The sequence below is a fragment of the Erinaceus europaeus genome, chromosome 10 (genome assembly GCF_950295315.1).
Source record: "Erinaceus europaeus chromosome 10, mEriEur2.1, whole genome shotgun sequence".
Lineage (NCBI taxonomy): Eukaryota > Metazoa > Chordata > Mammalia > Eulipotyphla > Erinaceidae > Erinaceus > Erinaceus europaeus.
The window spans coordinates 111,136,250-111,159,826 of record NC_080171.1 but is presented as its reverse complement, the minus strand read 5'-3'; the positions used below and the strand labels follow the sequence as shown (position 1 = coordinate 111,159,826).

The following is a 23,577-nucleotide window of genomic DNA, read 5'->3' as shown; positions in this document are numbered from 1 at the left end:
GGGCATCTAGTTCTCCAGTGTAGGCTGCTTTTACCAGGCTCCCTTATTTACATTTCAAAGCAAAATAAATTTATATTTGCTCATTGCATGCTTTGTTGTGCCTTCTTGTGTTCTTTAGATCAAATGAAGAAAACCCATTTATTATTTATTCCTGTATGTCCTAGATGCATACAATTTCTGTTCAGTGATCATTAAAGGTAAAAATAGGAAGATTGTTTCGTAGCTTTTAAAGGAGTCAGACAATGCCCCTTGCTCATCATGCTGCTTCAGCAGTGCTCACAGACTTCTCCTTCAAGACTGTATTTAGTGAATTTATAGGACTAGAGGTTGTGGGGTTAGAAGGTCAAATTCTGGGCCAGCAAAATAACTCACATGAATAGTGTGCTGCTTTGCCAGGTGCACAACCCAAGTTTGAGCTCAGCCTGCAACTACACTGAGGGAATCATCCGTGCTGTAGTCTCTTTCACTCTCTTTGTCTATCTGCCTATCTAACTTAAAAAATGAAAGAAAGTTAAACTCTTTGTAGAGGCTCAGCAGTGTTAGTATGCTTCTAAGACCCCTTCTGCTTCATTGGTTTAATCCCTCCTGCTTAATACTGTATTCTATTTACATAACCACTGTTAACTAAGCACCACCCTGACTGCAGGGCATTGGTTTAATCTCCACTGGTTCATGATGTCTTTTTGCTCCACCCCCTCTCTTAGTCACCCTGATTTGCACCAGTCACTTTTCACACCACCCACTCTACATCACATATTGTTTCTACCCTACTTGGCGAGTATATATATAAGGAAAGGATTGTGATTATAGTTAGTTTAGATGGCTTGGACTGTGCTGTGTTCCACATGAATAAAGAGATACTGCATACAGCTCAGCCATAAGTCTTTGGTCATCTGTCTCCCGCCCGCGAAGCTAGCCCGACACAGCAGTATGGAAGTCAGACATCAGTGTTTCAACTTTAAGAGAGAGAGAGAGAAATGTGAGGTGGGAGGGAAATTTTTTTAGACTTGATTTGAAGTTCATCTTTACAATAAACTAACTGTAGGAGTTAGACTATAGGCTGAATATCTGTAACAAAATCCTGAAGTCACAGTGGGTAAAACAATTTTATTTCTTTATAATATACAATGTCAAAGACAGCTTGTGCTGATGTGATAGCTGTGTCTCTTTCAACACAGCAATTTCACTTTCGGTTCCAGGAAAGTACTCCAGCTGGTAGGTGGGCAGGGTTGGACAATCCCCTGGCTTTCAAAACAGTGTCACATCTTGTCCCTTCTCATTGGCCCAAAATTTGTCACATGAACATATCCACATGAATACAACCAAGGAGGCTTGGAAATATGGTCTCTTGATCATGTGCACAATAAAATATATTGAGGGTTTTCATTATTAAGAGAAAAAAAATGGGACAATGGATATTGAGGGTTGGTGTCTGTTTCTATTTTCCTTCCCTTAAAGTAGCAGATTTTTCTACTGGACTGACATGACTCTGATGTTAAACATAGGGAATCCCTTGTTATTGATTTCCAGTACTCATTTCCATGGCAACTACACTGACTGGCTGGAGCTACCCACATTTTTTCCCTGTGCCCTTGACATCAATGGCTTCTCTAAGTGAACAAGTGTATAAGAAAAAAAAAAAAATTCTATAGATTAAATGCTTACTACTTCTTCATCGTTGGTTCTTACTGCTGTTATACATCTTGATTTTCGTTCCTTGTAAATAAAACCTGGCTTACAGGTGAAAACATAAGTATGATTAGCTAATGCTTTTCTATTCAGGTTTGGGTAGAAGCTGAAAAGCACATGTAAAGTTGATCTTGGCAAAATGTGTAAGCAGAAGAAAGAAAGGGAGACCTCTCTCTAGATTTTCTAGTCTTTCTTCCTTCTTTTCTCTCTTTCTTTTTCTTTCTTTCTCCCCCCCATTCTTCCTTTCATTCTCCCTGTCTTTCTTTCTCTCCAAATCTCTGCCCTAGTCTTGCCTCTCCATACCTTTTCCCACTTTGCACATACAAATACCATCCATTATCTGACATTTTACAAAAGTGTTCTGTGTCCCCCCTATTTCTACAAGTCTATTAGAAATATCAGAGTAAATTTATCAAAATAAATATATGTGGATTTTTTTTTTTGGTCATGTAGTTTATGGAAACTGCATTATTTCCCCCTGGATATTCAAAAATCACTGGGGAAACTGAGAGACTTTTCATGAAAAAAATCACCTTCTAGAAGTTTATGCTGTTTTTAAAACAATATTTAGTAGAACATTTTGCTACATTGTATTGCCATGATCTTTAGAGATAGATAACTTAGATCCAGATCCCAATTCAGCCACAAGCTATGTGTGGACCTCAATTTTTTGTCATATAAATATAAGGCATCATAACATCACTTAGACATGTGAGAACTGAAGAAGAATGTGTGTAGGGCATAATGCTTGAAACATAATAAAAACCTCAATAAAGCAGTCATAATTTTATTGTATAAGATTCATCTAATCATGTGACACAAAGTGCCAGATTATTCTAGAACTTGTGAAGTTTCCTCCAGGAAGGAAACTTATTCCATGCTAATTCTACCAGGTTTTATTGGGTCCACACCATATTCACTGAAATGGAGAGGACTCAGAAAATCTGATTGAATTTATTCTGTTAGACTTCCTCCTGCCCACACTCTATAGTACAGGTGTCCCAAGGATGATGTTGGTCTCCCAACTATCCCTACCTACCTTGGTTTCAAATGGAGCCCACTGGGAAGACAGCTGGTAGTCAGTACCTGGCTTTGGAGTGTAGAGACAGAGATGCTCCAGGAGAGTCAGGGATTCTCTCTCTCCTCCTGAGTCCTAGAGGTACACTCACTGATCTTGACATTGGTGACTTTGTAGGACTCAGGGACATGGGTGGGTGGGGTGGGGTGGCGGTGGCGGTGGTGGTGGTCATCTTCAGTTCTACATGGTCTAGTTTTAGAGTCTGGGGATTCCAACTGGTCTTCCTCTATTTAATAAATACCTTACCAGGTGAAAAGTATCTATTCCAATGACTCCATGACAACCCAGAAAGTCTGGAGTGAGCCAGCAATATGCCTTGGCAGCGGGAAGGCCCATCCCACTAATTAATGATGATGCCCATGAAAGAGCTGATCCTACCTGGCACCTACATCAAAGGGTGAACTCAGCATAGATGAGTCATGTCAGCCTTTTAAATAGACACAAACAAGTTTATTCCTGGCACAGGAGCTGCTCCACTTGTAATTAACAGTATTCCCTAATGTCAACCTAATGCCCATATTGTACCCAAAAAGAATTTGATGTTTATTTATTTATTTATTTTTATTTTATTTATAAAAAGGAAACATTGACAAAACCATAGGATAAGAGGGGCATAACTCCACACAATTTCCACCACCAGAACTCCGTATCCCATCCCCTTCCCTGATAGCTTTCCTATTCTTTATCCCTCTGGGAATATGGACCCAGGGTCATTGTGGGATGCAGAAGGTGGAAGGTCTGGCTTCTGTAATTGCTTCCCCGCTGAACATGGGTGCTGACAGGTCAATCCATACTCCCAGCCTGCCTCTCTCTTTCCCTAGTGGGGTGTGGCTCTTGGGAAGCAGAGCTCCAGGACACATTGGTGGGGTTGTCTGTCCAGGGAAGTGTGGTTGGCATCATGCTAGCATGTGGAACCAGGTAGCTGGAAAGACAGTTAACAAACAAAGCCAAACAAATTGTTGACTAATCATGAACCTAAAGGCTGGAGTAGAGCCGATGAAGAGTTTGGGGGTGGGGGGGGGGTCTCCGTTTTGTAGATAGCTAGTAAGCGTATTTTAGTTATATTCCAAAGGGCTTGTACTAGTGTTTTTTGTTTGTTTGTTTGTTTTTTCCCCTGAGCCTGAAATCTGAGATGCAGGTGGATCCAAGTTACTGTCTGGGGAGATGATGTCATGGCTGCATAAAGGACCAGAAAGCTGGATCAGGGAAGAGAGTAGCTCCCAAATATGGGAAAGGTCTATACACTTTTATTTTGTAAATGGGTAAGAGATAATACTTGCTCAGAACTCAATAGTTTCTTCTTTCTTGGGCTATTTATATTTTGTTTTTCACTTACAAACACAAAAGCTGTTTTAAAAAATTATTAGTGATCTAGTAATGACTTACAAGATTATAAGATTACAGTGGTGTAGTCCTGTACTGAGCCCACCACCAAAGTCTGTGCCCCTATTCTTTCATCAACAGATTTCATAGTTCTCACAAAGTCTTAGAGTTTGGTCACTCTTTTTTATTGTTGTTGTTGTTGTTTCAAGTTTATGTTTTCCAATTCTGTATATCCCACATATGAGAAACTTTTCTTAGTTACCTCACTGAGCACCGTCACTTCTAGTTCCATCAATTTTGTCCCAAAGAGCACAATATCATTTTTTTTTTCATTTCTGACTTTTTAATGAAAGAAGAGAGATAGGAAAGGAAGGAGTATAAAAGGAAGAATATGGTAGTTAGATGGTGTGGAATAGATAGAGAGTGGCAGTCTGCATTAATTCCCAGGTGTTAGAAATACTGATGATTCCTATCACCTCTTCCTATCACGTGTGCAAATCTGGGACAAGTGTGGATTTGCTCAGGATGTCATGAAGGACAGTTGGCTACTTAAATCAACCTCCCCCAAATATCCCATATTTCTAATTTCCTCATTAAGATGACAACTTGAATAGACTGTATGAAAATCACAGGAGGACAAGTCCACACCATTATGCTGGCAGAACCCATCACTTCAACTTCTCACCCCCCGCCCCATACAAATATAGCTTACATATCTTCCCTCTCTCAACAGCCTCCACTCCTTCCTTCCCACTGCAGGTTTTCATCTGCCTTAAGTGATGTCCAAAGCTTCTGAAATCAAACTGTCCATCCTTTAGACCCTTTAAGTGACCAAATATGGATAAACTATTTACAAGTCACATACCACAAAATTACGTATCTGTGGTATATAAAAGACGCCATGTTTCAAATCAAAGGCAACTGAGTAAACGTCAAATACTTTTGCTCTATTTTTGTTCTACTTTTTCATTCTATAAATAGAAAAGTAAAATATGGCATCTGATTGATAGTTTATGGGCCGAACAGAACGACATCATTCTTAGTCAAAACTATCTTTAGCAGCATTTTTATGGCTGACTCAGAAATTCTTAAAAGGCAGGGGATGCTAAAATTATGGAGATGGTGTGGAGCTATTCATGGAATCATCACATGCCAGCTCTGGTATGTGCCTGATCAAATTCTCAAAGACAAATACGTGAGCAGGGACCTTTGGGACTGAGCTTCGTGTTAAAGTATAGCACAGCATTTCATTCAAAGACAGTGTCTTGCTCCTACCTCTTCAGAGTATGACAAACTCATCTTAAATACCCTACATCTCTTTGTTGAGAGGTTATTATCCACAGTCAGTGACTTGAGGGCCTCAGAGCTGGTTAAGAAATACTGCACAACCCGTGGATGGTTTGCTGTAATCCACTCCACTCCAAGCACTCTGGAGTTCATTGTTCCTTGCATACAAAAGACCAGCAAGTTACAATATGGTTTAGAAGTGGTGTCTCTTATTTTTACAAAAGTGAAGCCATTTTCATCTTGAAGCTAAGTCTTATTTTGCATTATAACAGTTAAATCATGAAAATGATAAACACTAGAAAATGGAATTCTGCTATTTTATTATCCCCATAGATTTCCCAGTGGGATGGGTCAATATTTGCTCAGATGCAAACACAATAACAGCTCCCAGTTTGTAAGCACTTGCTACATGACAAGTGGCCTCTATGAATTTTAAAGCAGTCACATTCAATCGTACATTTACTTTTGTTCAGCGTACACTGGAATAGAACGCTCCTGTCTCTGTCTTACATATGAGGACACCGAATCCCAGGGAAGTTAAATACAAACTCTCACAGCTAGTAAATGAGATTAAAACATCAGCCTTTCTGATACCAGCCACTCCATCAGGAAGGAGTAGTCACATGCATTTTACTTTCTGCCAGGTTCCCATTGCTGGAATTCTGCCCCCTTTAAGAAGGGTTTGGCTTCATAAGATTCCTGGGGCTGGGGTATAGGTAGCATACCAGGTTAAGTACATATGGCACAAAGCACAAGGACTGGCATGAGGATCTTGGTTCCAGCCCCGGCTCCCTACCTGCAGTGGTGTCACTTCACAGGCAGTGAAGAAAGTCTGCAGATGTCTTTCTCTCCCCCTAGGTCTTCCCCTCTCGATTTCTCTCTGTCCTGTCCAATAACAATAACAACAACAACAATGGCAACAAAATGGAAAAAAATAGCTGCCAGGAGCAGTGGATTTGTAGTGCAGGCACCAAGCACCAGCAATAACCCTAGAGGCAAAAAAAAAAATCTCCCAAGTGCCAAAAAACAGAAAAGTAAAAACTTACTGCATCATTATCAGTGTCCTCTGATAATGTAGGGAAAATAAATTGCAAGGCGACTTGCAAGGTGTGATTATGACTATTTACTGCAAGCACATATCTTGATAATTTTAATTACTTTGTACAAATTTTAAATTAGAAGTACTTAGGAAAACTTCATGAATGGATAAAAAAAAGGAGGCATTATAATTAGCACTTCACTTGTATGTACACGAATTTATCCAAGTCACATTTTGTCTTGAGCAGTTTATTATACCAAGTTCCATGCCATGAATACTCACTTGCTTAGTGACTGAGTTTCAAGGAATTCTAGAATCTCCTGAGTACATCTGTACAACCACAGAACTATTATCAGAAAGGACAATGAGTGTGTCACTATGACCATGGTTTCCTCACTGTACGATGTAAAAGGAGAGATTGGAGAAATAGCGTATTGTTAAGAAAAAAAAAGCCACCAGTGGGTGCAAAGCTATAGACTTTCTGGAAGTCAACAGTTTCCAGGTCTAAAAAAAGTGCTAGGAAAAAAGAAATGTAGTTTTCAGACCCAGGGTATCATCTGCTCCAGGTAACACCACCATTCTGCCAGCCGGGTGTGTGTGGCCTGGACTATTCACCTTACAGAGTCTGCTCCAGAATGAGGTGTCCTCTGCTGCAGGGTTTATGCCTGAACTTGAACTGATCTATTCCCTTCACAGCAGGCACTGTATTCACAGTACAGATTAGGTGTGTGTGATGGAACTGGTGGGCAAGAGATACAGAATGACTCAACACTGGGATACCTCTGCTGTGAAGACTAGTGTGTATATGTCAAAACATATGCATTCTCACTTTATAATGTGGCCTCTCTCCTTTTACATGGATCCATAAAGACTGGACATTGATGGTTAACGCATCATTTCTGTATGTATGTTCCAACACCATGGAGACAGAAGAAGAGACAGATCAGTGCCATTGGGGGCTTCATCTGCCATCACCAACAATGTGGGGACTATACAAGTTCTAGAAAATTGACAGCATGAAATACCACAGAACTGTTATTCGTTTTCTGGTCCTAGTTGTTTCAGTTACTGGCACATAAGATCAAAAAGGGAGATCAAAGTAATTTATATCTACTAATATACTATACCTCCTTTTTCTTTCTTCCTTCCTTCCTTTCTTTCTTTCTCCCTTTCTTTCTTTCTTTTTCCTTTTGTTGCCCTTGTTGTTTTTCTATTGTAGTTATTATTGTTACTGATGTCGTCATTGTTGGATAGGACAGAGAGAAATGGAGAGAGAAAGGAGAAGACAGAGAGGGGGAAAGAATGATAGACACCTGCACACCTGCTTCACTGACTGTGAAGCGACTCCCCTGAATGTGGGAAGCCAGCCGGGGGCTGGAACCGGGATCCTTATGTGGGTCTTTGCGCTTTGCATCACCTGCGCTTAACCCGCTGCGCTAGTGCCAGACTCCCTACACCTCCTTTTTCTTTTGAGCCTTTCTTATGCTGATTTAAGCAGAAAGGTGATCAGTTCTGGTGCAAACTAAATGGACTTTTTGTTATGGTATCCAAAGATCACACAAGAGACTAGGTAGAATACACACTTTGCTACGCACGAAGAGGGTTCAAGCCCCAGGCACCACATGGGAGCACTGTGTTTGATGCAAGGGAAAGCTGGATGGACAGTGAAGATCTGCTATGTTGCCCTCATTTTCTCTCTGCCTCTCTCTCTCTTTTCCTGTCCCTGTCTCTCTCTATCTGGAATTTAAAAATAAGTCTGCCAAGGACAATAGAATCACACAGGCATAAACTCTGGTGACAAACAAACAAACAAAAGGATATCTCATGAACAATTAGAAAAGAAAGACATTACTAACCAGGAAACAACTTGCAAAATGGAAATCAAATCTGCTCAACACAGGCTATGGAGAACATTCCAAAGAGAGAGAGAGCCTGGCAATAGGCCGAGTTAGGACAATGCAACAATCATTACCTACTTATGACTTTGTTGGGGAAATGATGCGTGTTTATGATGGAGAAAAGTGAGCATATGGAGCTGGGGGTTTACGATAAGCATGCCTAATTCCACCTTTGCCCAGAAAATGGCAGAGAAATGCAATCAGGGGTGTGTGTGTGTGTGTGTGTGTGTGTGTGTGTGTGTGTGTGTATTATGGTAATAAGGAGAGAGAATACTGTCAGTCATGGTGATTCCTAGTGCAGAATACTGTCAGTCATGGTGATTCCTAGTGCAAAGACTCCAAAGTATGGGGTCCTTATCAGCATGAAGGTATTTATAAGACTCTGCCTTGGTCCGATAAGTATCAAAATAATGTAAGAATAAAGCTGCCCTTAAGGAAGGGATTATCACATTGTCCAACCCATAAATTCTCAGTCAGTTTTCTCTGACTTCCTTATCCCTGCAGAATTCTCTCAGCATTTAGAAGTAGGAAAGGGGGCACAGTGTGACATAAAGTTTTGATTATTTGACTACAGGTGCATTAAAAATCAACACTGGGAACTCTCATTCATCAGTTCAATTTCTTCTTTTATTTATTCATTTATTTATTTGCTTTTGTTTGTTTTTATCAGAGCACTGCTCAGCTCTGGCTTATGGTGGTGCAGAGGATTGAACCTGGGACTTTGGAACCTCAGACATGAGAGTCTCATTGCATAACCACTATGCTATCTACCCTTACCCTGGCAGTTCAATTTCTTAACAAACAAAATGTATTTCTACCAGAAAGCCCAGAAACTATACTCCTTAGTACTTATTTAAACTTCTATCAGATTAATATCTGCACATGTATGTTTATAGTAGTTCTATTCATGATAGCCTAAAGTTGGAAACAACTAAGATACCCTTCAGTGGGTGATTGGTAAAACAATATGTCAAACAGAATATGGAACCATGTCCAGCAATAAATATAAGTGAATTACCAAAACTGTGAAAAGTCAGGGAGGAAAGACATATCATCAAGTCAAAGGAGTCAATCTGTCAAGGTTTCATGCGGTAGGATTCTAAGGACCCTACATTCTGAAAAGGGTGACACTACAGAGTCAAAAAAAGAGCAATAACTTCCAATACTTGTGGTAGTTTGGGAGTAGGCTAGGGTCAGGCAATGAACAGGTGGAGTTAGAGAACTTTTATGTAGAGAAGATACTTTATATGGGACTTTACTGATGAATGCATACTGCTCTGTACAAGTGTCCAAATGCAGAGGACATTCAATGTCAAGAGTGAACCCTAATCTAAACTGTAAACTTTGGGTGATTCTGTTGCACAGGTGCAGGTCTATCCATTGCAGCACACACACCCTCTGGTAGAGATGTTGATAATGGGAAAGTATGGAGGGCTGCATCTGGAGTCTCTATACCTTTTGCTCATTTTTGCTATGAACTTGAAACTGTTCTTTAATAAATATCTGAAAAAAAATGTTGACTTGGTGAGTTAACAACAGGAACAAGAATCAGCCATTGATCTTGGAGAATGTGTTGTTTGCTTTCTTGCTTGCTTGCTTGTTTTTGTCACAGGGTAATTACTGGGCTTGGGGCCTACATGAATCCATTATTTGGGAGACTATTCCTCCCTTTTTTCTTTTCTTCTTCTTCTTCTTCTTCTTTTTTTTTTTTTTTTTTTTTGATAAAGGTAAGAGACAGAAATAGAGGAAAAGAAAAGCAGAGCAGAGGGACACCTGTAGCACTGATCCATCATTCCTGAAGCTTTTACCCTGCAGGTAGGGACTGGGGGCTTGAACCTGGATCTTTGTACATAATAATGTTACATGATACCAGATGAACTACCAACCAGCCTTCAAGAATATGGTTTTGAAGTGAGAAAACAAGACATCTCTGAAAAGGTCTGTAACTAAGCCCTCTCCTAGAATTTTTTCTTTCTCCTGGAGAGATAAGTAGCCTGACCCTGAAAAGGCCTTGGGGTCATGATAAAGATAAATCAGCCCCAAGCCTGTCTCCTTAGGCTCTGTCTCCAACCCCTACACCTCCCACCACCAATGCCTCCTGTCAGTTTCCTCATATGAGAGCTAACATTTGACTTCTTCTTCTTCTAGTGTTTGCCCTTCTTCTGTAGCCAGTCAACAGTGTCAGGTTGAGCCTGATGTCTGCTTGTTGCTGGCTTTGAAAGTGACTGGGATCCATGTGGATTCAGTCGGCTAGGAAGGATCGTCAGTTTCCCCAATAAATGGGGACTCACGGGATGCACCACGAGAAGGTCGATCCAATGCATGCCTAAGAAGACAGGTCAAAAGAATAATCACACAACTACCCTCACCACTTGAAAAACCATCTTTTCTTAATAGGTCAAAGTAAGCTAAAAATGCAGCTACAATCTGATAGCAGGTTAAATCTAGCTAACTGGCCACTAGCAATCTTTAAAGTATTGGTACTTTTGACTTTTCTCCATTTTCTGATGAATCTAGGCAGACCCAGAACTTGAAACATTCAAAAGCTTAAGGCATTGAAATTCTATTGTTGCAGACTAAAGAAGATAAAATGAGAACAGGACCCCTCACACCTAATGCACCTTCAGAAATATATGATGGTGGAAGTATTAAAAATATAGCAGTAATGCCCATGCCCAGCAGAGGAGCAATTATAGAAACCAAAATTCCCACCTTCTACACCTCAAAAAAGAATTTTGGTCCAGGGGAAGGGTGGTGGCACACCTGGTTGAGCACACAATGCAGAAAAACCCAGGTTCAAGACCCTGCAGGAGGAAAGTTTTGCAGGTGGTGAAGCAGTGCTACAGTTGTGTCTCTGTCTCTCTCCCTCTCTATCTCCCCCTTCCCTCTTGATTTCTGACTGTCTCTATCCAATGAAGGAATATAATTTAAAACTTTTTTTAAAGAAACAAACAAAAAAAATTTTTTTTGATTCATACTCCCAGAGGGGAAGAAATGTTAGGGGAAGATGACTAGAGAACCCAGAGAGAGAAGAGGAAAAAAGAAAAGACATTCAGAAGGAGTGATAAGTGTACATGTGACCTAGAAAGGAAGAAAAGGCAGAACCATAGGAAAAATGGGTATATAGATAGATAGATATAGAAATAATAGTTAAACCATATCTGTGACCTTAGGAGAACCACTATAGCTTCCAATGAAGGAAATGGGGACACAGAACTCTGGTGGTGGGAATGGTGTGGAATTGTATCCCTGTTATCTTGTAATTTTGTAAACCAATATTCAATCACTAATTTAAAAAAATGTATGTAAAAGAAAAAAATATCTGGCAGTGTCCAACATTGTCTGCACTTCAGAATTCCTGAGAAACTTTGCCGTTGCGCATGCCCAGAACCAGCATTTGCATATCCAGAACAGACATCAGTGTGAATAGCTTTAAATCCCAGAAGGTAACACTGTCCAGACAGGCTAACAACCACTACCCAAAGCAGTTGAAAAGAGGTGTAAGAACAATATAGAATTGTAGAGTCCTACATTCCTCGGCGGGGGGGGGGGGGGGGGGGAGATCCTATCAGAAATTAGAATTCAAATATCAACTTATGTTGCAGTTTAAGAAACAAAAAGCAGAAGTGGCATCATTAACATGTTTGTTTTCTCCCATGGCAACTGTGAAGCTCTCTCACTAAAATAAAGTCAGACAGTTGCCCAGAAAAACTGTTTACCTCTGCTGTTTCCATGATAAGTCAGAAAGCTATGCTCCTGGGTTTTGTCATGGGAGAAACAACTGCAGCCAGGGAGGTGACTCAGTGGGTAAAGCAGAGTTTCTCCAGTGTGTGAGAACCCAAGTTTGATCCCTGGCACCAGATATGAAAGAACAGTGCGCTCGTTTCTTCCTGTGGGTCTGTCTCACTCTCATGTAGTACACAAGTAAGCTTTTAAGAAGAAGAAAATAAAGTTTGAAAAAGCTGGAGGCAGTGAGTAGGAATCTTTGCAATACCAGGAGGTTGGGGAAAAAAAGGTGCAAAAGAGCATAATGTTTGGTTCCACACCGGTACTTCTCCCGATGTGTTAAGTATCATCACCTTTGTGAACAAGATCACCTGTGTGAGCAACTGGGGCCACCAGAACTCAACCCTTTGAGAAAAGGGGACTGTGTGGGCAATAAAAGAGGAGCCAAGAATAACACACTGCAATGCCAAGGAAACTGGCACTCATCCTACCTAACACAGTTTTCAGCAAATGAATAATAATCCTTCATACAGACAGCACTTTCGCAAGGAGACATCATCAAAGGGATCTTTACTGCATTTTCGTGAGCTGTTAAAGATCAAGAATAGTCTCTTTTTAAAGGGAAAATCAAGTATAGTTTGTACTAAAATATTGTGTAGTGCAACAAGGGTTGTGAAAGCACAGGACTTCTGTCTTTCCATCTCCACCTGCATTTCAGGCATTTGTCGGAGCACTTCAGATCAGTTCCCATCGGGAAGAATTCTGCTGTGGTGTGTGGGGCAGTGACTGCAGTTAGAAAGCTGTCTTGTTGGGAGCTGGGTGGTAGTGCAGTGGGTTAAGCGCACATGGTGCAAAGCTATCCGGGTTCGAGCCCCTGGCTCCCCACCTACAGGGGGTCGCCTCACAAGTGGTGAAGCAGGTCTGCAGGTGTCTATCTTTCTCTCCTCTTCTTGTCTTCCCCCCCTCTCGATTTCTTTCTGTCCTATCCAACAACAATGACAGATATGACAATAATAACAACTACAACAAGGTCAATAAAATGGGAAAAATGGCCTCCAGGAACAGTGGATTCATAGTGCAAGCATGGAGCCCAGCAATAACCCTGGAGGCAAAAAAAAAAAAACCCACAAAACTGTCTTGTCAACAGTGGGGACACAGAGATTACTTTCTCTTTTTTTTTTATATTTATTTATTTATTTTCCCTTTTATTGCCCTTGTTTTTTACTGTTGTAGTTACTATTGCTATTGTTGTTGTCATCGTTGTAGGATAGGACAGAGAGAAATGGATAGAGGAGGGGAAGACAGAGAGGGGGAGAGAAAGATAGACACCTGCAGACCTGCCTCACCGCTTGTGAAACAACTCCCCTGCAGGTGGGGAGCTGGGGGCTTGAACCCGGATCCTTACTCCAGTCCTTGCGCTTCCCACCATGTGTGCTTAACTCACTACGCTACCGCCCAACTCCCAGAGATTACTTTCTATGGATAGCAATGCCGTCTTAGAATCAGGAGTTCTGTCCTTTTTATTTAATGGATCTGGGGGGGGGAGGTGCAGTGGTGCACCAGGTTCCGTGCACACATTATCATAATACAAGGACCTGGGTTTGAGTCCCCACTCCCAACGTACGGGGGGGGGGGGGGATGCTTCACAAGTGATAAAGCTGGTCTGTGTCTACCTTTCTCCTCCTCTATCTCCTCATTCTCATTCTCTCTCTTTCTCTCTCTCAATTTCTCTCTGTCCTATTCAATAAAATAGAAAGAAGAAAAAAAAGGAAAAAATGGTCATATCCACAGTGGATTTGTAGTGCCGGCACCAAGCCATAGTGATAACACTGGTGGCAAAATAAATAAATTCTTCTTCTTCTAGCGTTTGCCCTTCTTCCGTAGCCAAATAAATAAATACATTTCTTAAAATAAAGGATTTTAGAGGGACCAGGTGGTGGCACATCTGCTTGAGTGCATATGTTATCATTCACAAGACCCTGTGAACACCTGGTCCCCACCTGCAGGGGAAAAGCTTCATGAGCATGAAGTGGTGTTGTAAGTATCTTTCTGTCTCCATTTCGACACACAGTATCCATTTCCTTGTCCCTCTTAACTTCTCTCTGTCTCTATCCAATATAAATGAAAATAAATAAGGAATGTAATTTAAAAAAAAAGTTAAGGGACCTGAGGAAGGGGTTAATGCCTTAGTTTTGAACACTACTCCATGTGCAGCCAGGTTGGGTGTCCCACAGCAATTCCAACTTGTAACTGCTAGAACAATGTTCTTGGGAATCCCAGTGTCATCTCCCAACTGGGCTCTATACAACATAAGCTCTCTGCACCAACAGCTTTAAGGATACTACAGACACAGTATACACAGATACAGAAGAAGCTTTAGATTAGAGACCAGGGGATAAAGGCTATAGGAGAATCTCCCTCAATGAACTGTGACCCCTTTCCTCTCAGAAGTTTATTTTGTCACCTTAAAGAGAAAGAGGTAAAATATTTCTTGTGGGACTGTTAAGTCAAAATAAGAAATACTGAGGGCACCGGGTGGTGGCGCACATCACCTGGTTGAGTGCACATGTTACAATGCACAAGGACCCAGGTTCAAGCCCCTGGTCCCCACCTGCAGTGGACAATCTTTGCAGCTGGTGAAGTAGTGTTGCAGGTGTTTCTCTGTCTCTCTCCCTCTCTAGCACCCCCTTCCCTCTCAATTTCTGGCTGTCTCTGTCCAATAAAGATAATAAGTAATTTTTTTTTATAAAAAGACATGTTCACATGACTCATGACCTCAGAATGTAAGCAGAGACCTACAAGGATACATAGGCTCCTAAACTGAATATGGGCCCCAGATCAAGTCTATGGAGTTTACAGTCAACACCCCTTTCCCATATTTGGGAGCTACTCTCTTCCCTGATCCAGCTTCCTTGTCCTTTTTCCAGCTGTGACATCATCTCCTCAATGACTTGGATCCACCTGCATATCAGATGGATCCAAGATGGATCCAAAACAAAACTATATAGTATAGTCATGGGCTCTTTGGAATACAACTAAAACAAGCCTACTAACTACCTATAAAATGCAGACCCCAAATCTTCATCTGCAATATTTCAGCCTTTAAGTTCATGATTAGTCAATAATTTGTTTGGCTTTATATGTTAACTCTTTTTTTCAGTCACCAGGTTCCAGATGCTACCATGATGCCAACCGGACTTCCCTGGACAGACAACCCCACCACTGTGTCCTGGAGCCCTACTTTCCCAGAGCCCTGCCTCACTAGGGAAAGAGAGAGATAGGGTGCAAATATGGATCAACCTGCCAACACCCATGTTCAGTGGGGAAGCAATTACAGAAGTCAGACTTTCCACCTTCTGCACTCTATAATGACCTTGGGTCCATAATCCCAGAAGGATAAAGAATAGGAAAGCTATCAGGCGAGGGGATGAGATACAGAGTTCTGGTGGTGGGAATTGTGTGGAGTTGTACCCCTCTTATCCTGTGGGTTTTGTCAGTGTTTCCTTTTTATAAATAAAAATTTTTTAAAAGAAATTCTGATACTTTTCAGGTTCCTATATTATTAATAACAGTTCTCCACCTGATCCACATACACTGTTACTCCTGTCATGTCACACAATATTTTGCTTCTTAAGGACAATGCCATTCAATGCTTATTTAAGATGTGTCTATTCAGTGACTACCATACAGAAACTGTTCTTAGCCTGTGTGTGGGAACTAGCCATCCCCCAAAGGAGCTGTAAGTCCATGAGCACATTACAAACACTCCATCCTGAGGAAGACCTCTGAGCACTGAACTGCTGTGATCTTCCTGATCCTGGGTCACAACTCAGTGCCTCACAAGTTTGAATTCCTGGATGTACAGTTATAACTTTGCAAGGTATTTTCAGACTTTATTCTCTCTTAACTAATACTCTACCAGGAAGGCAGAGTAAACACTTGGCAGATTTGGACATCTTCAGAGCCCTGAGCACAGAGGACTGGTTATGCCCATGACCATTCATTCACACTGCTGATGAGTTTCAAAGTGACTGTCTACATCACATACAATCTCTCGACAAATATGGCAGCTCCTCCCAGCTGAAGAAGAGAGGGTCAAACACTCTGTTGGCTGCCTCATGCCTAACACCTGGTTTTAGGGACATCCTCTCAATGCTGGTATTCCAAGCTAAGACTGACAACTCCATCAGGCATTCAGTCCTTCAGCTTGTTTCCTATTTAGTTGGCCCTGCCCATTTCATTGATGAATTTGTAGAGGGGGAGGCCAGCTATAGATCTGAGTGCCAGTGAACTCACCTCCAATGGGAGAATTAGTCAGCTGTTCACTAAACAGCCCATTCAAATAGTGCAGAAGGAGGTCTGAGGGAATGGTAGGGAGTGAACAGAAGGCATCTTGGAGGAAGCCAGGATGGTGCAAGATGGTGGGGAGTACGAGTGGAAGACCTCAGGGAGAAGCAGGAAGAAAACTCAGGACATCCTGACTAAAACTGGCCTGATGGGGAGGGGGCTACTTGGGGGTTTGGGGCAATTTTTATACTTAACAAGCATGAGGCCTATTCATGTGATTTTCAAAGTCATCTGGCTTCCTTCATTTGCAAGAACAAAGTTCTTTTGTTTTTTTTGTAAAGGAACCTCAGAGACCTGATTCAACTCCCAGACTGGGTCTCTTAGGTATGGAGCCACTGAGCCTCCGTGTCCGCATCTTTGATGAGGAAAGCTGAAGTCAGGAAAGGTTGAAGGAAGCCTGGCTTTCTCCCCCAGACCCTCTTTCTGCATAAGTGCTCCTAACCTGCCTGCTTCAGGCAGCATCCTGGGTTCTTCATACAACTCTTCCTGTTCCACTCCCTCGTGCTTTCATTGTCCTGGGTTTGATCTCCTGGACTTTAGGAATAATCGACACTCTATATAATAATCAACTAGCTTTTTTTGTGTGTTCATTCTGAAAGCTCCTGCACCTGACGCCTGAATGTGAGCCTTCCCATACTAGGTCCTGCAGCCTGGGGTCCCCACTCAACAGGGATAGGTACAAGTACTGGGCACACAGTGGATAGTTGTGGTTGAAGTTCTTGGTTGTCAACTCCAACGTTATTTCCAAGTGCCTCCTGTTAGCATCGTACTTGAAGTGCAAGGGAGAGAAAGGGACAGCCAGCCTCAGTTTATTCCTTTTATGTCAGGGAGGACACTGCAGAGGATCCTTGTAATAAGATTCTGCCTGACCAGTCAAGGCCTGCTATCCCATAGGAACTGATACTCCCAGGTGTGAGCTCAGAACTGCCTGGATCTTCCCACATGCCAGGAGGGGTGTCATTGTCCTTTGGCTGGCAGGTCACACTGAGCAGGCCTTTTTTACGCAACCATTTTTGTGGTGGGCTCTCCTGTCTGGTATCTGGGACATCTGCCGGAAATCAGGCACCGCCTGTGGGATCCGCAGCATCTCAGCTGGCGTCCTGCTGCCGTTGACTGAAGCCACAGCCTGGCCTGCACCTCAGAGAAGGCAGTGTGGCCTGGGCCATCAATCAACTCTGGTGTTACTATCCAAGATGAACCTTCTGCAAAACTAAAGTCAAAACCCCTGTCCAAAACATCCTCTGAGACAAACAATCAGGAACTCTGCCTGTGGCGGGTAAGGCAGGGACCGCAGCATCTGGGATTCCTAAATTTAGGGGGTCTGGTCCACATGTGTCCTGGTGAACAGAGAGTCTCTGCACAGGGTTCTAACTGTCATCTTGGCCACCAGTTTCCTCCAGTAACAAGACAGAAATATAAACTTCCCTGTGCCCCAACGAGTGTCCCCACTCCTGTACAGCCACCAACTTCACCTTTCTCCTCAGGATCAATTTTAGATTGGGAGTCAGTTAGCATTTGTTTTTCAATGAGGTCTGCATCACCTCAAAGCAGACTTTCATTTTTAATTTCTCAGCTCGGTAAATTACATTTTCACAACAGTTTCAGCTCAGGCAAATTACATTTTCACGACAATGTAATTTACCTGAGGGGGGATATTTATTGTGTTGGGAAGATTATATTTTCTTTCCAATTTCTCCCATGCAAGAAGTTTCCTATGTCTCTTCCTTCCATATTTTTTGAGTTGAGGTATTAGAATACAGCCAGTAAGCAGTAGAGAGTCACTGAAGGTGTAGAAGACAAAGGGGGTATTGAAAAGGAGATACAGAAAGGCAGGGATGCATGGGGCCCAGGTGGAACACAACCTGTGGAGGGAAAGATGATGGGCTGCATTAACAGGTCTTTCGGTGGACAGAGATGTCGACAATGGAGGAGGTTCCATGCCCAGGGCTAGTTAGACCAGGTCCTGGATGACAGCAAAAGTAGCATGTAGTCATATGATGGGAACATACCAGATGGTAACATCAATCCTCTGAATAGAAAAGCTTGAAAGGAGATGCAATCAACAGGGTAGATTCATCTGCACTTCTCCAAGTATGAGATGATGGTGGAAACCCTGATATGAAACATGTGCTGACATGACATGAGGAAAAAGGGGTTTCCAAGGAAATGATTGTAAAATGTTGGATCAGAATGGCAAGCTATACACTCAAATACTTATTTGAAATAAATTATAAACAAATGCATAAGAGATACTGAGAGCCAGATACAGTCCAATCTAGAAGCTATAGTGGAGGTAAATTTTGCCAGGTAGAAAGAAAAGAACACTCAGAGGTACAGAGGAAAGCAGCGTCAGCACTACGTGACCCCATAGTAAGGGGATACCAGCGTCAGCAGGGCTGAACTGGGAATGATATCCAGGGAAGCTGGGTCAAGCACCTGACCCTCCTAGGGTCGGGAAGAGTACTGGAAAGAGTACCAAGGCATCGTCTCTTGAATTGCAACCCAGTATCTCTAGTTGAATGCCAAACATATGATCCAAACATACCAAACATTCTATTAGTCCAACCTGCTTCTCCACACTCCACACTCTTCCCCACAATGAATGGCAACCAGTTGCTCAAGTTAGAAACTTAGAACCTCCTTGACTCCTCTTCTCCTTCACATTCTAAAACCATAGTCCAGGTTACCATGACCTCCTGCCTGAGATAGACCAAATGACTATATGCCAAGTCTGTCATTTGATTTGCCCAATTCTTAAGTGATCCAGGGAGACTCTTAACTGAAGCTAATCTCTGGTGTATATGCCAGAGGGTCTTCTGCTCCTCAGAGTCTAAGCCTTCACTAGGGAGGGCATCAAGATCCAGCATGGGACCAATATACCTGCCAATGCTTCACCTCACATCCTGTATTTGCCAAAATGGATCTCCTCATCGTTATTAACATCCATTTTTTCGGGGGGTCATGGAAGTAAGAAAAAAGAATGTGAATACTAGAAAAGAATAGAAACGTATAAGGAATATTACTGTAATCAAATGTAGTCATCACTTTAAAAATTATTAGTGACTTCATAATGATTAATAAGATGGTAAGATAATAGTGGTACAATTCCACACAATTTCCACCACCAGAGTTCCATGTACCCTCTCTATTGGAAGCTTCCTTACTCTATTTAAAAAAATTTTTTTAAATATTTATTTATTCCCCTTTTGTTGCCCTTGTTGTTTTTTACTATTCACGTTATTATTGTTGTTGATGATGATGTCGTTGTTGTTGGATAGGACAGAGAGAAACAGAGAGAGGAGGGAAGACAGAGAGGGGGAGAGAAAAATAAGACATCTGCAGACCTGCTTCACGGACTGTGAATCAACTCCCCTGAAGGTGGGGAGCCGGGGCTCGAACTGGGATCCTTCCGCCGGTCCTTGTGCTTTGCGCCACCTGCGCTTAACCCACTGCACTACCGCCAGACTCCCAGCTTCCTTATTCTTTATCCCTGTGGGAGTATGGACCAAAATTCTTTATGTGGTGCAGAAGGGGGTGACATGTGGCTTCTATAATTGCTTCTCCACTGGACATGGGTATTGGCGATCCATACCCCCAACCTATTTCTGTCTTTCCCTAGTGGGGTAGGGCTTACAGTCATCATTTGAAAACAAGATGAAAACACAGTGATTGCATATCTAAACAATCCATGGTAATCTCTGAAAATCATTAAACTCATAAGAGTTTAATAACTTCAACAGATGGAAGGTCTACACACAGAAACCAATATTTTGTCTATACAGCAATTCAGTTAAAAATGTAATTGGGGGGGAGAGCTGGGCAGTAGTGCACTGGGTTAAGTGCACATAGTAAAAATGTAAGGGGGAACGGAGGAGGCAGGCAGTGCCACACCTGTTTTAGCACACACATTATCATGTGCAAGGACCCATGCTAGAGCTCCTCTCCACATCTGCAGAAGGGAGTGTTTTACAAGCAGTGAAGCAGTGTTGCAGGTGTCTCCTTACCTCTCCCCTCTCAATTTATCACTGTCCTATCAAATAAAATAGAAAGAAAGAAAAAAAAAAGGAAAAAATGACCACCAGTATGGTGTAGGCATACTGAGCCCTAGTGAGAACACTAGTGGCAATGAAATAAAATAAAAAAGAATTGTGTAGACCTACCAAAAAAGTAAATACAAAAAAGGATTCCAGGGATGTGTGTGTGTGTGTGTGTGTGTGTGTGTGTGTGTGTGTGTTATTTGAAGTCCTCTTCCAGTTAAATCTATAAATCTAGAGGGGCTGAGTGGTGGCGCATCTGGTTGAGCGCACATGTTACAACACTCAAGGACCTATGAGTTCAAGCCCCCAGTCCCCACCTGCAGGGGGGAGCTTCATGAGTGGTGAAGCAGGGCTGCAGGTATCTCTCTGTCTCCCATTTACAGAAAAAAATCATGCAGTTAAGTAAACAAATTATAAGTGAATGTGTCCTAATGTTTGGTATGGGTACATCTATTTAACACAAGTTGAAACATTGGCATCCCCCCTCCCCCAGAAGATTCCCTATGTATCTGTCAATCCAATTCTACTTGAACTGTGAGACAAAAACCTGATTTTTTCCACTGGGAATTTTATTTGTTCAGGAAGTCTGTGTAGATGAAATATTATAGTATATGTTCGTGTCTAAAAATTTTCATTCAGCATATATATACATACATATATATATATATGTGTGTGATTCAGCAGAGTGATTGCCTACATCCAGTGTTCCATCCTTTTACAATTCTGCCTAACATTCCATTATAAAAACAAGCTTCAATGCAGTTATACATTCAATGGGTTGTAAGTACTTGGGGTATCGATTCATTAATCTTTAAGTAGGATTTGGGAATACTAGTACTAGAATATTAGTGAAAGGGAAAAACTACAATTACCAATCAGAAATTCTGACACTGAAACACAGACCAACTAATAACTGAATACAATTTAAAAGACCAGAAATAAAGTGGCATGTGTAAGAGAAGAGTGTCTAAATAAAAGTGAGCACTTTAACAGTCCTCATCACAGGTAGGTAAAAAAGGAAAACAGGGCCCAGGAAGTAGAGCACTTGGTTGATTAAACACATGGACCTGAGTAATAATATGGGTTCAAACCCTGGCTCCCCACCTGCAGGGGGGATGCTTCACAAGTGAGCAAAGCAGGTCTGTACATGTCTATTTTTCTCTCTCCCTCTCTATTTCCTCCTCCTTTCTCACTTTCTCTCTGTCCTATCCAATAAAATGGAAAAAATGGCCACCAGTAACAGTGGATTGGTAGTGCCAGCACTAAGCCTTGGAAGAGAGAGAGAGAGAGAGAGAGAGGAAAAAGAGAAAAAGAAAACACAGAGAGAGCAAGGGAGAGGTTTTCTTAAGGAAAATATAGAACCCTGAAGCCATAAATAGAAAAAAAATGGACTAGTTAAGCCAGAAAATGGTAAACTATCTACACCATGAAAAACATAAAAATTAAAAAAAAGAGTAGGATAGAAAAGCATAATGTCGCTCTTGTTGTGTTCCTCCTGCTAAAAGCAGGTCATCTGAATACTGGGTCAGGGTGCAGCCAAGTTGATCTACTGGAAAGGCTTTTAAGTTTGAAGCCAATGCAGTCCCAAAAATGGTTGAAGAATTTTTGAAACCTTGGGGCAGTCTAATGCATGTCAGCTGACCTTTATCTCCATTCTCTGAGTTCTCCCACTGGAAGGCAAAATTTGGCTGACTCTGAGGGGCCAGGTGAATGCCCCAAAATGCATCTTTAACATCTAAACAGATTTTGGCAAATCTCCTTCACCTTGGAGCATGGGAAGAACAGAAATCCAGGAACAGGGATGAAATATTAGTCAAGATGCAGACAGGCCTGAATCTGAGGACCAAGTCAAGCCTCCTGTCACTGGATTTTGCTTACTTTAAAAACTAGAAGGCCAGATGGAGCATGAAGGAATAATGTTAAGTGAAATAAGCCAAAAAAGAGAAGGATGAATACCAGATGATCTTACTCACAGAACTTAAGAAATAATGACAGAAAGGAAAAACAACAAAGTAAAATTGGGACTGGTTTTAGCATACTACAGAAAGGGAACTGGGGTGGGGGTTGTTAGGGTGCTGATGTAAGAAGGTGGGAAAAGACCTAAGTTGGGGGAGAGAGTATTTTTAGAGCCACTTATCATGGAGAGCTGAGAAATTGTACTCATGTGTCAAACACTGTGCTTAAACCATTACCTCCTCAATAAAATGATTGGGGGGGAAAGGAGAAAAGTAAAGAAGAGAAAAGAAGAGAAAAGGCAAACATAATGTCTGTAGGGAGTTTTTTTTTTAAACTTTTACAATTCACTAAAATAAGGTTACTTCTAGAAAGCTAAGAGAATGAAATAGAGGGGGAGAGAGAGAGAGAGAGAGAGAGAGAGAGAGTGTGTGTGTGTGTGTGTGTGTGTGTGTGTGTGTGTGTGTGTGTGTGTTGGGGAGAAATGAAAATGGTTAGCATGTTTTGTTAAATGCTCTGTATCACTCATAAATAAAGAATTGAACCTTAAAGGATGTCAACAAAGTTATTAAAGCTGAAAATTAATACTACTGGCAAATTTTAGACATTCCCTTTCAATTTTTCAGAAGAGTAAATTGGTAAACCCAACATTATAAATGGGTAGACCTTTGGAGCCACAATTTCATTTCTGGCATCTATTCTTATATAACCACAAACTCACTGAGACAGAAATACTGTAGCTTTATGATATTGGAAATAATAGAAATGTCCATCAGTGGGAAATAGCTTCAATGAAATATGATATATATACACTGCAAATACTATTCAGCTTCTTAAAATAGAGAGCAACAGATTACAGACTAATGTAGAAGACAATCAGCAAACTTCATGCTTTAAGAGAGTCATGAAATACTATGTGTCATATGATCTAATAACTGAAAAAAAAGGATGTGTATGTACAAGTATGTCAAGCAGAGAAAAAGAACTTGAAGGCTGCTTTTTAGGTCTTCTCCATTGGATTTTGATGCATTTACAAATTCCATTGTTCAGATCTTTACAAGGAAACTGTATTATCAGTCTGGTAAAATTTATTTTGTTTTGTTTTAAAAAGGATCAGTGGTGTGGAGTTAGTGAAGGCATGAAATCTTTATACCAATGCCTCATAACACTTACACACACACACACACACACACACACACA

General features: G+C 41.4%; 1 long non-coding RNA gene across 1 annotated transcript in view; it reads right to left on the bottom strand.

The window, feature by feature from the left end:
- Nucleotides 1-3,390: 3,390 nt before the first annotated feature.
- LOC132540938 (uncharacterized) overlaps nt 3,391-23,577 on the bottom strand; it is a 60,575-nt gene continuing 40,388 nt past the window's right edge. Inside the window, exon 3 of the long non-coding RNA XR_009552141.1 lies at nt 3,391-3,689. This is a non-coding gene — a long non-coding RNA (uncharacterized LOC132540938). The remainder of the gene's footprint in view (nt 3,690-23,577) is intronic.